The sequence below is a fragment of the Lissotriton helveticus genome, chromosome 7, assembly GCF_964261635.1.
Source record: "Lissotriton helveticus chromosome 7, aLisHel1.1, whole genome shotgun sequence".
Classification (NCBI taxonomy): domain Eukaryota; kingdom Metazoa; phylum Chordata; class Amphibia; order Caudata; family Salamandridae; genus Lissotriton; species Lissotriton helveticus.
In genome coordinates, this window is record NC_136068.1 from 1,723,544,206 (window position 1) to 1,723,557,929 (window position 13,724).

A 13,724-nucleotide genomic window follows, 5' to 3' on the forward strand; every position below is an offset into this window, starting at 1 on the left:
GGTGGAGATTGTCATGAGAGGGGTAAGCTGGGTGTCATCGATGTAGGAGATGGCAGTGATGTCTTGTGATCAGATGATGTTGGTGAGTGGTGGCATGTATGTTGAAAAGGGTTGGGCCTAAGAAGATTCCCTGTGGGACTCAGCGTATCAGTTTCTTGGTCTCTAATGTGAAGAGTGGCAACCTGACCCTTTGGGTTCTTCCCATGATGAAGGAACAGATCTATTTGAGAGAGGATCCTTGTATACTAATCTCATGAAGTCTTCTCATGAGGGTGTTATAGGAGTCACTGTTGAAGTCTGTGGAGGGGTTGAGCAGGATGAGAGCCACTGTTTATCCTAGGTTTCTTCATGGAGGTGAACTCACACAACTCTCAACACCCCTATATCCAACTCTAACCAAGGCCATACAACTTTAAAGCCAGAAACATCTGTATCTCCAAAGCTTATGGGATCGCTTAGTCATGCCTTCTTGTACTTCTGTTGTAGAAGTTTGTATGCAAAGTGAGAAATTAAGGTCTCTCACTAAAGGACACAAAATCCCTTTTGGACAGTGGGATGAAAAATAGTCACCTTTGTTTCCAATCTTGCTAGAGATGGAACTGGGCAATTATATTTAGGATGACTTCCCCTGGATCTCTTTAGTAAACATGAAATAGAAAATTCTATACTTGTGCATCATTGGATCATGTGTTGGATACCCAAGAGTTCTCTTTAGATTTAGATCTGGAACTTTTCTGCCACCTCCACATCAGGTTGAAAATTGTGAGGATACGGCTCAACTTATTTCTGTGACAGATGGTCAATGTGTGGCTGAATGACTTGCACCACATCACTTTGCATCCCACCCTTCAGCTACCTCAGAGACATTTATATATTTACTGTAATCATAGCTATAAGAACAGCTGGCAGGAAAGCTGCACTAAATATTTATACAAGTTTAAGATAGAGAAATTCTTGTGTAGTTTTGACTTTCTCCAGTAACCTCTTTGATGCTAGTGCTTGTTACTCACTATCAAATTGATCAGAAAACAGCCCATTATCTATAACAGAAAGGATGACCTTTTCTCTAATTCTTCTAACACTAGTAAAATGTTTCTGACTGTCTTAGGACTTATCACTCATACAGGGGCATAGCCTGATCAGTAAGAATGGGGAGTGGCGTGAGCTTCAGATTTTCTGACAATCAGGCTGGCATAAAATGTTTATATACATTATATAAAAAGCAGGGTCCATGAGAGGGGCCTAAGGGGCAGTGAAAAGGGAGAGGAATGTGGATTGGTAGAAGTACTAAAAGAGAAAACACAATCTTTTGAAAAATAAACAATATTTTTAAGGACTTTCAAAACAGAGAGAGAGAGAGGGTATGTGTACTTTTTTGTCTGTGTGTATATAAATATCGCTGGTGAAATCCGACAGACATATCACCATAGTGGACTGAAAGAATCTGTACACAACTATTTATCATAAAATACATTCAAGAGGAGGCAGTACCACCCCAACCACCCTCACCTCTCCCCCCCCCCGAGGCTACGCCCCTGCACGTGTTGTCTGAACCTGCACCTGAACTTGTGTATTACCGGCTTAGTTGCTGAATTTGGAACCTGAAGATCTGCATTCTCCTGGCTGTGGAATGCAGGTCAACCAATGAAAGGTTTGAGGAAGATTTTTCATCTTACTCTACCTGGAATTGTAAATATGTTTATGGTAGAAGAAAACAAGAATGCATTACACTATCCAGTTTGTCACCAATCACCTCATTGACTGATCTTTGCAAGCATTATTCGCCTATCATTCTAGGACAGCACATTGCAGGAAAATCACTGCTGCACACTCAATGCTGGTGGCCTTTTATGATGTACTCCTTAGAGGTTTTTTTTGTTTGGCCAATAACTTTGGAGTTAGATGATGAATCTTCACTAAACTTTCCAAAGAAAAGTTCACCCACCCCAGATCCTACCTGGAAATCTTCGGGATGTTCTGTCAAGTGACTGAACAGCCACACTAAGAAAAACGCTGAACAGAATTACACTAAATTTGACAGACAGTTATTTATTATTTAGTCATACATTGTGCTTTTTGTGACTTGGTGTAAACCTGTTCAGTTTTTAAAATAAATTAAAGTTTTAACTAATAGCAATATCTGTTGCCATTGGAGTCCAGCGGGTAAAAATAAGCAATGTGACAGGCTGGGCGCAACAAAGAAAATGATTGTGCCCACCATTACAGGACTTGGGTACTTGGTACTTGAGTACTGAAACTTTAAATAAAAAACAATATAAGGGGACAGGGTAGGGCAGAGGTCTTCAAACTTTTGTAGGTTTAGCCCCCCCCAGCTGAATTTTTTTTAGATGTTGGGCCCCCCCACCACCTGACAGAAATTTCGCCACGCGCACATTCCAGGCATATTCAGCGAATAACATTCAATAAAATAAGAGTGTTTAGTAAACTGCAGGTTTGGGAGTGGGTGTGGTGAAATGACAGAGGCTTATTACACAGCTCAAAACACCACTTTCCAAGATAAAATGTGTGCAAATTGTTTTTACTAGGATGCTTTGTTTTACACATGACATGGATTAATAATAACACCACCAACATAAATGCGACAGGAGTGCCTTATTTTCAGAGACGGTCAATCTCACATCCTCTGGTTGTGCTCCACATCCAGTCTTGAACGGTACTTAGTCTTTAATTACGCAAGTGCTGAGAACCCAATCTCACATAAATAGGACGAGCTGAAAGGCAAGAGAGTTTTGATAGCAGTTTCTCCCAAAGTGAGGGTTGAGTAGTGTGCTCGTGTGACTGCAGGGTGAGGTACAGGGTGAACAGCGCAAGTGCATTGGGAGTGCAGAGTGATCACTGTGAGTGGAGGGTAAGTGGGTGAATGGTGTGAGATCAAGGTGATTAGTGGGAGTGCAGGTTGAGCGGGTGAATGGTGTGAGTGCATGGTGATCAGTGTGAGCACATTGTGATCGCTGTGAGTGCAGAGTGATCACTGTGAGGGGAGGGTAAGTGGGTGACTGATGTAAGTGCATCGGGATCAGTGTGAGTGCTGGGTGAGAGTGAAGGGTGAGCATGAGGAGTGAGTGGTCTGAATGCAGGGTGCATTCCCAGACACTTGAAGTAACTCAGCATGTTATTGACGGCAGTGTAGGGTTTCAAATGTGTTGAACTTTTGCTATTATGGCAGTAACCAGGGATCAGGGTGGAGGAAATAAATAATGTGCTGATCCCTCAACAAACTTCCAGTCTTATAACTAGGGTTGCCAGCTCATTATTTTGATGTCACAGATAGTATAAAAATAAGCAGTAACCTAAGGCTGTATTTTCAGCACTTGTCTGTGCATACTTTGAACAGCAAATATAAATAGAAAGAACTTTTAATTGTTTTCTAGAGCTGCATGAATGATCCATGACTGATAATAAAAGGGAACACAGATAGAAAAATCACATTACAAATTAATCAACAAAAAGAAGGGGGGACCGGGAGCTCGTTAACATTACAAATGAATACATACTTCTTATTTATAACCATATTTAGCAATTTGCAAGCTGTTTAAACAACACATGACTGGCTGGCATTTTGCGCGCCTGATGTGTAATTTTAAAAGAAACTTTCAGGGACGTTTTAAGGATTTTGGGGCCTGTGGGCCAAAAAACTATTTTTGGGGCCCGTGTTCAGACCAGCTTTGATTTTATGATCCAGTCTCAGCTCTTTCATGCCTTCTTTGGTCAAATACTGAGGGGCAGATTTACAAATCGCTTGCGCCTCCTTTGTGCCGCCGTTGCGTCACTTTTGTGACGCAGCGGGCTGCAAAAGATGCGCCATGGTGCGGGGTATTAACAACGTGACGCATCTGGGAGATGTGTCACGTTGTAAAGCCCTGCCCCATAAGGAGGCGTTCCGGCGCAGGGGGGGCGTACCTGCGCAGGAATGCCTCCTAAAAGTGGCTGAGTGAAATCTACAAGATTTCACTCAGTCACTTTTTGGCCAATGCTGCGTCAAAACCCTGTGCCTGCTTGAAGCAGGCGTAAGGCTTGACGCAGCATTGTCCAGATAGGGCCCCCCAAAGCATTGCTGGAGCTGCGTCGCGCTTGCGATGCAACTCCAGCAATGCACCGCTTTTATGGCACAGATGCGTGACGCATCTGTGCCGTTTTTGCCCCATTATGCGCCGCATTGTAAATGCGGCGCATCATGGGTGGCGGAGCTGCGGCGCACAATTACTGGCGCATCCCTGCTAATTTGCAGGGATGCACCAGTAATTGTAAATCTGCCCCTAAATGTGTGTACATCGGATATTCAGGGATAGTGATATGTGTTTTCAGTATGTAACACAACAGCAGTTCACTAATATTACTGCAAATAATCTGTCACACCCTTCTATTTCTCATATGTGAGGTCATGTATTGATCTAAAATATACTTTTTATATGGATGTCGCATGACACATAACACCTTTTGTCTGCAAAATGTCTGTAATAGACTTTTACACATTAAAAATGAATGATTGAAAAACGCTATTTACAACATTGTGTTTGAAAATGATTCAAGGTCATGATGCAAGACAGTAGAACAGAGCTGGCTCTTTCAACCCCCCCCTACACACACAACCCCCCTTTGAAAGGCTGGGGCCCTGGATCAGACCCCACTTTGCCAATGCCTTAAGCTTCTCTGGAAACGTTGTCTCCGTTCTGAGAAGAGCTAACTCTCCCAGGAGGGGGTTAATTCAAAGAGCTGACAGCTTCAGCTGCAGTGGGAGGCAAGGGGTCTCTTCTGCTAAAACCAAAAGCATGTCTGTTTGTTTTTGTTTTAGCAGAGGAGACTCTTTGCCTCCCACTGCAGCGGAAGCCATCAGCTCTGTAATTAACCCCTTCCTGGGACAGTTAACAAGACAAAAGTACGGGCACCTCGTGCCTCATCGATCTCCCCTCCCTCCCCCTTCCACCCACCGGAGTCCTCCAAGAAGACTTGCAGGGAACAAAGGTCAGATTGGCGTGGAGTGCGCGCCCCCCCCCCTGGGATGGTGTCTCGCCCCCTCAGGGGGGCGCGCCACACAGATTGAAGAACACTGGGGTAGGGATACCTTGATGTCTTAGCTCTTGTGGGAAGTCTCAGAGGGCTCAACATTTAAAATTGAATTATTGGTTGTCATGGACCCGTGGGATTCCCATTGGGCTCCTAAGAAAGCTAGTTCCCGTGGGAGTCTTGAGGGACTAAATTCAAAAAAGAAAAAGGGAGAATGTAGGGTGGTGGGGGGTGGAGTGGGTCTGTGGATGGTTAGCTGCTCATGGGATATGGCCATCCATGAGTGGCTATGTGCATGCTCTGTAGCGGGAGGGTTAAATTCCCCCCCCCAGGGAGGTTAGTCGCAGGGCCTGTGTAGTTATACATAAGTAAGAAAGTAAAAGTTTAACTTACCTAAAATAACAATCTTACAACTTCAGTGAAAAATCAAAGGTTAATGTGGAGTTATGCGTAGGTCTTCTAGTAATAATTAAAAAAAAAACTCCAGTTTTAAAAACTAAAATTAACAGTTCTATGCAGCCGACATAAGTATAACTTGCACAACTATAATGCATTGCTTAAAACTGCACATAATAAATCATTAAAAACATCTGAAATCTATTGTGGTGCAAGTTATACTTATGTTAGTAACAAATAACTGATGAATGTCAGTGTTTTTAGTTTTAAAAAAAGTCGTCGGTTTAAAATATTAGAATACCTACTCATGCCTCTACATTAATCATTTTTTTCCAGTATTTAGGGGAAGCATTTTGCATCTGCCCCCTTCAACCATTTATCTACTTAACTGTAAACTGTTAAAGATGCCAACACTAATTAGTTTTCCACCAGAGCACATTGTGTTTTTTAATTTTTTTTTAATTTGAGGTACATAATCGAAACTAGGGCATAACCGGTCCTGGGTTACTTGTGTGCCGGTTCAGAGAGGATTTGTTTTGACAATTCAGGCTGGACTGTTTCCATTAGAGCAGGGTCAAGGCTGATTTGCATATAGTTGGTTCCTAACTGAGGTGGTATGGTGTGCAAAATAACAATACACTGGAATGCGGCCCGAGTAATAACAGTTGCTGAGATTAATTCAAGCATTCCATCCATCATTTTTCAGTATACTATGGTGAATCACCCTAAGTGGGATGGGTACGCCCTGACGTAGACCCCGTGTGCACTGTCTGCCTGATGAGCTATAACTAGGGCAAACCTGGCCCTGGGTTGCTTGTGTTCCAGTTCTGAGAGGATCAAGCTTGTCGGTTAGGGCTGGGCTGTTTCCCTTGTAGTAGGGTTAAAAATTATTTGCATATGGCTGGGTCCTAATTGAGGTGGCATGGTGTGCAAAATAAAGATGGACTGGGATGTGACTCAGAGTAATTACCAGTGGCTGTGAATGTTTCAAGAATTCCATGTATCTGGTTTTTATATACTTTGGCACATTCGAGACTATAGCTTGTAAATGTTATAATTTGTGTTCACTTTGCATGTGTCCTATTTTCCCCTTTTACTCAATGCATCTTATGAAAAGATGAGTGGAAATTGGTGCTCACTCATAGTATGCTACTATTAAAGTAGCATGTTGGTTTTTTTTTTTTCCAGGATGTAGGGACCACGTTCTTGAGTCCTGTAATGGTGGCTCCAATACTTTTCTTCAAGTTGGAAGCGGTCAGCTAGAGGCATTCATGTCTAGGCAGGGTCAGCTTTACCGCTGGTGGTGCTTGGTGCGACAATCTTTTTTGGCACCCCCAATATGACCCCCTCTTCTGATTCCCTCACTACCACCCAGCAAAAGTGCCCCTCATTTCTTCATAGCACCTCTCTCAATTGCATTTCAATTGTTTAGAAGCACTGGTAAAGTCTGACTTTAACCCACTCAGCTGTCCACATAAAATACAGATCTGTTCTTTGCAGCAGGCATTTTAACCATCTGCGCTATTTTATGGTGAGTTAAAACTGCCACTAGATAAAACTCTGATCTCTCTCTCTCTCTAACAGAAACATTAATCACAAGAGCTATCTTGGCATTTTTATTGCTAGCTGGATGCACAAGGAACTCTGCAGCATGTACTTTTAAATCCTGTGTTATTGCTACACTCAGGACCACCATGAGGTCAGCGCCCCACTCCAGGTCAGTGCCCAGTGCGACCGCACCAGTCGCACCATCCTAGAGCAGACTATGGGTCTAGGCACCCAGCTTTGGGTCCACAGACCTAAAATGGGTAGTGAGAGAAAAATGTTCCTCATCCAGTAGAATCTTAATATTTTTAAAAATTATAATGGTGATGGTCTTGAACCAGAACTCATTGGTACTCTATGGATTAATGGTCCAGACAACTCTAACTTTTTAACCTTTTGAAACCCACATTTTTAAACGCTAATATCTGGACAACATCAGAGTAATAAATAATAATAATCCACATTTGTAAAGCGCGAACAATCACTCGTAAGGGTCTCTAGGCGCTGGGAGCCATCGGGAAGATTAGCAAGCTATTGCCCAGAGTCACATGGTGCTGGGCTAATCTGCTGCCGACGCCGGGGATCGAACCGTGATCCCCACATTCCAGCGTCTGTCGCCCTGGCTGCGGCGCCACACCTCTCCCTTGGAGATTTAAACCAAACCAAAAAAAACACTTCTCTGAGTAAAGTTTTACTTTCATGCCAAGTGAGGTGTAATTCTGTTCAGAGTTTTTTTTTCTCTATTGAAGAGTAAAGAGTCCTATGGTCCCCGTCCTGTGTACGTACTTTGTCAGGTGTGCACACTGCTCACTCAGTACAGTGCCCAGTGTATTTATCCATTCAACACATTGACCACTGCTGCCTCACTCAACACTGCACAGGGCAGCATCCTCCGTACTCCATATCGTATACCCAGTTTCATCTTCAGCCTGCCTGCCCCAGGTATCCACTGTCCATCCTTCTACTTAGATCCGTATGCAGTCTGACCAATGTACACGGCCTGCCCTGTGCAGCTTCCTCCTGTAGACTCACTCACCACTGCAGAAAGCCTCATGCCTTTCCCTCTTACTGCTAAAGGTTCAATCCCCCAACTTTACTCTGTCCCTACACCATGCTATCATTGCATACACTGTATACGTTGTCCTATTGTATCTGCCAAACATTTACAATGAGCTGCGTAGACTACCTCTCTGCACAAGGTAGATAGTGTTGTTGCCAATTTTATCGTGCCACATGGCGTAAACTGCATCGTGCTTCATGTCCAGACGCCGAATGTAGGGTACTGTGCATCCTACCCCGTGTACACGAGTTGTACACAGTGACATCGACTCCATGTTCTAACTATGACCTGGTCACATACGTCTGTGTGCAGTCTGATACGCATGCACAAATGGTTCAGTGTCTAGACTATGCAGCACACACCTATGCAGACTACTCAATCTACACAAGCATGCTGCATGTTCTATGTCCTGTGCAACAACTGCACGGATATTGTGTGCTTGCACATATACAAAATGCACTGTACGACCATAGGGCTCAAGTCCTAAAAAAAGAAGTGGGAGGGACTAACCAAGTTAAGCAGTATGCAAGTGACATCATTAGAGTGACATCGCACATGGCATCAAAGATCTTTGCACCTCAAACATATGCTTAGCAGTTCTATCATGAGTACATATGGATACATTTGAGCACATTACGAGATTTAATAAGTGAGATTTTATGTCAGGGTTGTGCGGTCAGACTGTCGCAACCGCAACACAAAATCTGGGCCTCTAGTTATACATTTTTTTTTTCATTCTGCCACAAAGAAATTGGCAGCAAGGAGAAACGTGGCAGTTTATCTGTTCTGATACATTAATTGCAAAGTCTGCATTTTAATATATCTTATAGAGCTAATTCACCTCCTGCAGAGTTCTTTCTGTGCTCAGTAAGTCTCGCGGAATAAAAATAAGGTAAAATAACTCTGAAGGTTAACATATTTTCAGGAGAGATCTGTGTTTTTCTCTAGCCCCAGTTTTGAATCAAAGTGGCATAGATGGTTAATGTATCTCCTGCAAAGCACATCATGCAAAATGCAGAAGATAGAATTGTATTTTAAGTAGCTAGGTAAGTGGGTTACTGATTTTAACACACATTTCGATTAGTCACTTGCAGTTTATACATGTTATTGCTTCTAATACAGCACCGTGAGCTATGAAGGGCATGCGACTCCTTCACCTTGTAATCCTCACTTTATATCCTGTACATTGATTTACACACATATAATTTATTGTCAATATATAATGTTTAGGTGTGATGTAAGGTGCTCTGACACCCTGCATTGGGATGAGTAGCACTTTAGAAGAAATAAAACGAAATAGTGGTCTTTAAATTGTTATTTGTGTAAATACTGGAACAGACCAACACACCTGACATTTACAGCGCAAGCAGATGTCTTCTATACCGGGAGTTAACAAAGTCAAAAGCATGCCTCTTAAGTACCTACTGAGTGATAAGCTGTGTGCCTTTCTTTCCCTCCATTGCATTTAGATGTGAGACTCCAGATAGCTCCCAGCCAGGATACTCGAACAAAGGGAGGCCTGAAAGCCCCTTAACTGCAGCCTTTGTTTTGTGCCACTGGAATTTAAAATAACAAAGCACCCTCTCCGCCTGCATCGTGCTGCTCCAACCGAAAGCAGACATTGTGCTGGCGCTGCTGAAAGTCGCAGAGGCTGCCGCTACCCCCCCCCGAAGGAGGGGGGGAGAGGCTCAGGGGCTGGCGCCATAACCCACGCCGAGCCCCAGTGGGAGAACCAGTTCTGGGCGCCCAAAAGCAGCAAGAGAGGACACCACCCCTCGCGGGAGCACCACGGTGGTGCCAAAAAAACCCCGGCCAATGGGGGGGCCCTGCTAGGTACAAACTCCCCAATGGGGGGAGAAGCACCTGGGTGGCGGGAAAAGCGAGGGGAGGATATAAACAGCCGCTCCCCCAGATAGCTCCTAACTTCGTGGAGCCGGAAAGCGGCGCACCTTCATTTTCTGGACCCACCCACCCGCACCTAGGAACCAGCAAATGTTGCAGTGCTGGACAGCAACACAAGCGTTGGCGGAAATTGGTACAATGGTGGGCTAAGGAGACACACCGACAGGGCGGTGTGTAGGAAGAAGGCCACTCATTTTGGGATGCCGCACGGCAGGGTGAGGTGGCCGGGCCAAGGAGGGGAGTAGCAAAAGGAGACGGCGCTCGCGGCCCAGACCCGGCCGGACGGCAGGGCACGAAAAGGTATCGAGTTGGGGGCCTAACTCCTTGTAGAAGCTACCCCTCCCTACACGCAGAGGGCGTGGGTGACCAACCAAATGGTGGTCCCAGAAGTAACACAACAAAGAGGACTACCAAGGACTAACAAAAGAACTGGTTTTTGGCGTGCCATTTACGAACTGAATGTACCGCAATATGATCTGCACAGTATGATGATGACATGTATGATTTATGACCCACAATATGATCTGTACAGTATGATGATGACATGTATGATTTATGACCCGGATATGATTTATGACCCAGATATGGCAGTTCGCAAATGACACAATGTGACCAGGGTTCATGCTAACGATGACCGGATAACCAGTTTGTGTATAATCCTAATAAAACTGCGGCCAACAACAACCACAACAGCTACAACTCCCTGTTGGCTACTTTTATTGGGATACCAGGGCGATGGGTTTGGGGAAGATATTTCCCACGGTATGGGCGCAGTGTGGGGGTTATATCATGGTATCTGAAACCTACACCAAGACAAGTTGAGCATATTTCTGTGGGACCCAACCTCTTTGGTAGCGTGGGCGCTGTTCACTCAGTGAAAATAGTAGGTGGATGCCCTCTATCCACAAGTACCCCAGATGTGTGCCCCGGCACTACTATTCAATTTATTTAAGCTGTGCACACGCAGTGCAAACTCTGCCCCAGAATCCTCTTTTTTGTGCTATTATTGCACAAGATCTTCATGTGTGCGACCAATCGCACACCCCGTGCTCCCACCGTCTGTACACGCAGTTAAACATTTTTTGCAAATCCCTCTGTATTGTTCAGCTTGCCTTAAGGGCACTCATTTTGCCAATTCCTAATTGATGCAGCTCTACTCCCTGCCAATTCAGTGCACTGTAGAGTGCACCAACTCTACAGCCACTACCTGCACCATTCAATGTGCAGACCGTATGCATTTCATCAGCACTGACACACTGCCCTGTCTGTCTACACTGGAATTGTTTTTACCTTTATCACGTAGTACAAAATGTATATTAAGTGCATCTATCTTGCAGCAACTGCCTCCTGCATATGGATTAAACTAAGTGTGTGCATGCACGTTTACATTTTATGTATTACCATACGAAGATGCAGATAACACAAACTACGCGCGCATTTGCTCTTCATACACTCCCTGTGCAAAAAACTCTGTGACAATTCACACTCTTTCAGGCCCTAAAGCGATAGGAATAGCTTGGATGCAATCAGGGCTCGAGTCGGGGTACCAGGCGGGTGGACAGAATCCCCCCACTTATGTTACAGGGTGGACGCCGTCCCCCCTGCCAAACAGCTGGACTTCACTCTTTGGCCTCTCTGGGACGAGATTGGAGCTCACAGCACGCTGCCCACACGCTGGCTTCTCAGATGCAATTGCATCTAAGGGGTGAGCGAGGGGAGGCAATGAGCCCGATGGTGTAAGCCACCTTTTGTGACGTCACTTCATGTTGTGACGTCACTTCCGGTGACAGCGTCCAGCCACTTCTTTTTTTAGGACTTGTGCCCTGAATGCAATGTATTAGTCATTCGTAATGTATTTTGAATTAATAAACTTGTGCTCACGTCTAAATCAGACAACAGTGTCACCATGTGGCAGACAGCCATAAGTGCCCGTGTTGACAATTAAGTTAGGGAGCTGAGCACCTGAAACCACTAGCACAAATTAAGCGCTGGTTATCACTGCATTGAAACGAATTTATTAAGGGTGGAGTATTTAAATGTGTATCTAGGTCAGAACCTTAACGTGCTGTACTATCTCAAAAGCTCTGAATGATGGACATTGCTCTTTTTAAATTTAGGTTTATCCTCCACTTTAAATGTCAACTGGGCGAGACAGCTGGTGTGGCTTTTCCAGTTTACAAAAAATCCATAATTTGAGTAAAATTTATGTTTTACTTCCTGCATTAGAGCACTAAGAACTCAAATGTGAAAGCTCTCAGAGCTGTTCTGCGCAACATAAAATATATGCTTAAAAGTTCATAATCACACTGAGTTCAGCGTGTTTATTCCTCGTGTCTTGCCTTCCCTGTATAAAACACTACTCCAAACCCAATATTCATCTTTTTCCAGGTTGGATGCTGTAGCATCCTGCCTTGGATGATGAAGCGTTGGCCGGTCAGTGGTCCATGAGGATTGGCCCAGCACCAGAAACCATGGTAGTGGGTATTGACTCCTGCCCACAGAACCTTATTGTCACTAAGATTCCATGGCGGCCTCCTAGAGGTGACTGTATTGTGCTGAGACAGTTGCTTGGAGGTGGATGTGGTGTGATAATAAACTTAACGTCACTCCTGACTCCTGTGTGACGTTTCTTCTTATACTTACGTACCTAGATAATTTCCCACTGGCGACTACAATGGAATGGGAAGGGCCAGTACATGTCACACCTCTACACGCCAATGGGAAACTTTCATGACAGCTGAACCCCTGAAGATGATGGCCCCCAAGAACTAGGATACACACACTAATGGGAGATTAAGCATACCTGTATCAGGGGATCCGGCCGGTGTCGTGGAAGCACTCATTCTGTGGGGTACCTCTCCTCCCTCATGCCTCTAAATGCAGCTTCCATCTTCCTTCTTTTTTTGTTCATTTCTCTTTGACTGCCACTATGACGTACCTGTCTGCTGATCATCTCCCTCTTTCCTCCATTAGGTCTCCCTCACCCTGGTTTCAGGCTATCTTACTCACTGGAAATCCTTAAGTCATTAGTGGTAACTCTTGACCCTTGGTACCACATTCTCTCTATATTACTTTTTTCTTTCTCTGATTTTCCCTTATTTGTTCTCTCACTTTCTCATAGGCACCTTTTTTTGCCTTTCCTCTTTTATGAGCTGCGTTCTCTCATTTTCTCTCTTCCTTTATCAATCTGCCAACGCTCCTGTCTGTCTCACTCCTCATTATCTCTCTTTATTTCTCTCACTTTCTCTTACTGTCTCTCTCTCTCTCCCAAACATTCTTTAAGACTGTTCGTGTATTACTCGCTCACTGTCCCTAACCAATTTGTCATGCACTGTCCTTTTCAATCTTCTTTCTGTCTCTATTGTTGACTACCATCTCCCATCCTCTTTCCTTCTCTTCCCTGGTTTACATATATTATCACCTTTATGTAACTATTGCTGTACTTCTGCAGTTTTTTAGTTCACAGTGTTAATGTTGTCACTGACCTATTCACCTTACTATAATGTTACTTTAACCTTTGTTTTTCTCAGCTCTAGTTGCTTGGCGCAGAGCAATATGTAAAGCGTTTGCGCAACACACTAAAGAAGAAACACAATGAATACACCACAAAAGAGAGTCTACACAGTTTTATATCAAAATATAGAGTATATTGTACATAGAACATAGACCAAAGAACAGAAACCATAAATAGTGTGCAAACTATGCAAATCCTGAGATAGTACCCGCTATCCTGATAATACAATATACATTAGAAAACATCAGGGCATGAAATGCAGGAGATTATGTAAATGCACAT

The 13,724-nt window shown here is 44.0% G+C and overlaps 1 protein-coding gene and 1 non-coding gene across 2 annotated transcripts in view; both read left to right on the plus strand.

The window, feature by feature from the left end:
- Window positions 1-13,724, plus strand: part of LOC144767644 (synapse differentiation-inducing gene protein 1-like) — a 142,283-nt gene that overhangs the window by 54,530 nt on the left and 74,029 nt on the right. The window lies entirely within an intron of this gene.
- On the plus strand, window positions 3,763-3,892 carry LOC144771278 (small nucleolar RNA SNORA76). The gene has a single exon (XR_013599226.1). It is a non-coding gene; the product is annotated as a small nucleolar RNA SNORA76 (small nucleolar RNA).